At 34.9% G+C, this 4328-nt stretch overlaps 1 pseudogene; it reads right to left on the bottom strand.

Moving 5' to 3' along the window:
* Window positions 1-421: 421 nt before the first annotated feature.
* LOC122690140 lies at window positions 422-1231 on the bottom strand (annotated as a pseudogene).
* Window positions 1232-4328: the final 3097 nt, after the last annotated feature.

Genomic DNA, 4328 nt, shown 5'->3' on the forward strand with positions numbered 1-4328 from the left:
ATGTATGATAATGAATATATCAGTTCAGTTCAGTTCACAGTCTTAAGAGTCTTCTCCAACACCTCAGTTAAAAAGCATCAATTTTACAGCTCTCAGCTTTCTTTATGGTCCAACTCTCACATCCATACATGACTACTGGAAAAATCATAGCTTTGACTACATGGACCTTTGTTGGCAAAGTAATGTCTCTGTTTTTTAATATGCTATCTAGGTTGGTCATAGCTTTTCTTCCAAGGAGCAAGCATCTTTTAATTTCATGGTTTCAGTCACCATCTGCAGTGATTTTGGAGCCCAAGAAAATAAAGTCTGTCACAGTTTCTGTTTCTCCATCTGTTTGCTATAATGTGATGGGACCAGATGCCATGATCTTCATTTTCTGAATGTTTAGTTAGTCTAATACGTATATAGACTGATTTATTATTTAATGTTCCATTGGTTCATCAGCCTTTTCTGTAGGTTCATCAGCAGGTTGAGTAGGTTGTATCTTTCCCTGCAGTCTGTCTTCAAGATCTTCCATGATTGGAGACACATCATCATCATCATATACCAGAAATTCCAAGTCTTTACCAACAATTCCATTGAAAACATTTTCTGTAGTTAGATACTGTTCTGCAGGAAGTGTCTCTCAGAAGGCATGCAGACCATGTTTACCCAGTTCATTCAAATTGCACTCCAAAAACTTTGACATATATCTCTCCAAGTAAGTACAAGCTGGTTGAGAATGGACTCCAATGGACATAGCCCTGCAGTCAAAATAGTTAGCAGATGGACAAATTTGGAAAATGTGAGGCTCCGTATTACAATCAGCAATGAGCAGTCCAACATCATATGGTCTCCAGCCATATCACTGCAATGGTATCTGGGTTTTGCTTCCAATTAGAGATACAAGACAAGGCACAGGAAGAGGTCTGTCAAATACAAATCTGGAATCCAAACACCCCTCGCACATAATATCACATAACATCTAGCATCAGCAGTAAGTCCTGCAACTGAAATAGCAATACTGTTATCAACAAGGAACATTTTTTTCTGATGAGCTGCAAGTTCTGATTGTGCTGTCTTCAATACAACCAACACTGCATGAGGTTTTTTATTTTTTATTTTTATTTTTATTTCAGATAAAAAACCGTGGCTGAACCTTGTTTGACAGCTCAATTGCATATCCAGTTTGATGAATCCTGCCCTGAGGACTCCAATCAGTGACATCATTTTCATACTGGTTGCAAAACATGGTTACAGTGCAATCCTGGCTTTGGCCTCCTGCAAATCTGCATATCCAGCAGCTGATTGTCTTTCTTTAATATTTCCTCATCTGAACTAACTGTCCTGACTAGAGCCTACAGTTTGATGTTCCAAAAGAGTGGTGAAAGCAGACATGTTTGTCTTGTTTCTGATTTTAAGTGGGAAACATTGTCTTTCTATACTAAATTTGATGTTAACTGTATTCCTTGGAGATTCCATTTATCAGGTTGAGGAAGTTCCCTTCTATTCATAGTTATGTGAGTGCTGTTTTATATAAAAAATATAATGGGTTTTTAAAATTATTTTTAAAAATTTATTTTTAATTGTCAGAAAATTGCTTTAAAATGTTGTGCTAGTTTCTGCCATACAAAAAAAAATGAATTGGCCATAAGTATACATATGTCCCCTCCCTCTTGAAACTCCCTTCCACCCACCACCGTATCCCAGCCCTCTATGTTGTCACAAAGCACCAGGTTGAGCTCTCTGTGTTATGTAGCAACTTCCCACTAGCTATCTATTTTACATATGGTAATGTGTATGTTTCAATGTAGCTCTCTCAATTTGTTCCAACTTCTCCTTCCCAGTTGTGTCCGCATGTCTTTTCTCTATGTCTGTGTCTCTATTTCTGCCCTGCAAATAGGTTCATCATACCATTTTTTTCTAGCATATATATGCTTTAATATACAATATGTGTTTTTCTCTTTTTGACTTACTTCACTCTGTATAACAGGCTGCAGGTTCAGCCTCAATTCAGCTAACTCATCTTTTTCATTTCATGGCTAAGTCGTATTCTATTGTATATATGTACCACCACTTCTTTATACATTCATCTTTGTAAACAGTGCTTCAATGAACAAGTTGGGGTACACATGGGAACACAATTGGGGTACATGTGTATTTTAGGATTGTGGTTTTCTCAGGGTATATACCCAGTAGTGGGATTGCTAGGTCATATGGTAGCTTTATTCCTAGTTTTTAAGGAATCTCCATACTATTCTCCATAGTAGCTGTATCAGTGTATATTCCTACCGACAGTGTAAGAGGGTCCCCTTTTTGCCACATCCTTTCTAGCATTTATTGTTTGTAACTTTTTGAATTATGGCCATTCTGACTGGTGTGAAGTGATACCTTATTGTAACTTTCATTTGCATTTATTTAATAATGAGCAATGTTGAGCATTTTTCCATGTGTTTATTGGCCATATGTATTTCTTGGAGAAATGTCTTTTTAGATCTCCCACCCATTTATTGACTGAGTTGTTTGTTTTTCTGATATTGAGCTTCATGAGTTGCATGTATATGTTGGAGATCAATCCTTTCAGTTGCTTGATTTGCAGTTATTTTCTCCTATTCTGAGGGTTTTAGTTTCATCTTGTTTATAGTTTCCTTTGCTGTGCAAAAGGTTTTAAGTTTCATTAGGTCTTAGGGTTTTTTTTGTTTGTTTGTTTGTTTTTAATTTTTGTTACACTTGGAGCTGTGTCAAGGGGGACCTTGCTTTGAATTTTGTTAAAGAGTGTTCTGTCTGTTTTCCACTAATTTTCACAATATTGATTCTTTCAATCCAAGAACATAATATAGCTCTCCATCTGTTTGTACTGTCTTTGATTTCTTTCATCAGTTTCTTATAGTTTTATGCATGCAGGTCTTTTGTAGGTGAGTATATTTTTATTTGTAGGTAGGTTGAACTTTAGATAGGTTTCTTCCTAAGAATTATATTATTTTTGTTGCAAAGGTAAATGGGATTTTTTTCATTATATTTTTATTTCTGATTTTTCCTTTCTAGTGTACAGGAATACAAAGGATTTATGTGTAATCATTTGGTATCCTGCAACTACACCAAATTCATTGATGAGCTCTAATAATTTTCTTGTTATATCTCGAGTTTTCTTTGTATAGTATCCTTTCTTCTGCAAACAGTGAGAGTCTTACTTCTTATTTTCTAGCCAGAATTTCCTTTATTTCTTTTTTCTTCTCTGATTGCCATGGCTAAGACTTTCAAAACTATGTTGAATAATAATGGTGAGAGTGGGCACCCTTGACTTTTTTCCTGATCTTAGAAGAAATTTCACTTTCAGTTTTTCACCACTGAGGATGTTTGCTGTAGGTTTGTCATAAATGGCCTGTATTATGTTGAGGTAAGTTTCTTCTGTGCCCATTTTCTAAAGCATTTGTATCATAAATGTGTGTCAAATATTGTTAGATGATTTTCTGCATCTGTTGAGATAACCATATGATTTTATCTTTCAATTTGATAATACAGTGTATCACAATAATTAATTTGCATATATTGCAGAATTTTTTGCATCCCTGGGATAAATCCCACTTGATCATCATGTAGGAACCTTTTAAAGTGTTATAGGATTCAGTTTGCTAGTGTTTTGTTGAAGATTTTGGCACCTGTGTTCATGATTGATATTGGCCTGTAACTATTTTTCTGGGATATCTTTTTTCTGATTTTTGTAGCAGGAGGTTGATGGTCTCATAGAATGAGTTTGGGAGTGTTCTTCACCTGTAATTTTTTGTAAGAGTTTGAGAAGGACTGGTGTTATGTCTTCCCTAGACATTTGATAGAGCTCACCTGTGAAGCCATCTGAACCTGGTCATTCGCTTTTTGGGATCATTTTGATCGCAGTTTTTATTTCAGTGATTTTCACTGGTCTTTTCATAATTTCTATGTCTTTCTGGTTCACTCTTAGAAGGTTATCCTTTTCTAAGAATTTGCCTATTTCTTCCATGTTCTCCATTTTATTGGCATAGAGTTGTTAGTAGTAGTCTCTTATGATCTTTTTATTTCTGTTGTCGGTTGTAACTTCTTTTTCATTTTTAATTTTATTGATTTGATTATTTTGCCTTTTTTCTTAATGGGTCTGGCTGATGGTTTGTTGATTTTGTTTATCTTCTTAAATAACCTGCTTTTAGCTTTATTGATCTTTTCTATCTTCATTTTGTTTTCATTTATTTCTGCTCTGCTCTTCATGATTCATTTTCTTCTACTAATTTTGGAATTCTTGTCCTTTTACTAGCTGCTTTAGGTATAAGATTATGTTATTTGTTTAATGGATTCCTCGTTTCTTGAGGTAGACTATT

This window comes from Cervus elaphus, chromosome X, assembly GCF_910594005.1.
Source record: "Cervus elaphus chromosome X, mCerEla1.1, whole genome shotgun sequence".
Classification (NCBI taxonomy): domain Eukaryota; kingdom Metazoa; phylum Chordata; class Mammalia; order Artiodactyla; family Cervidae; genus Cervus; species Cervus elaphus.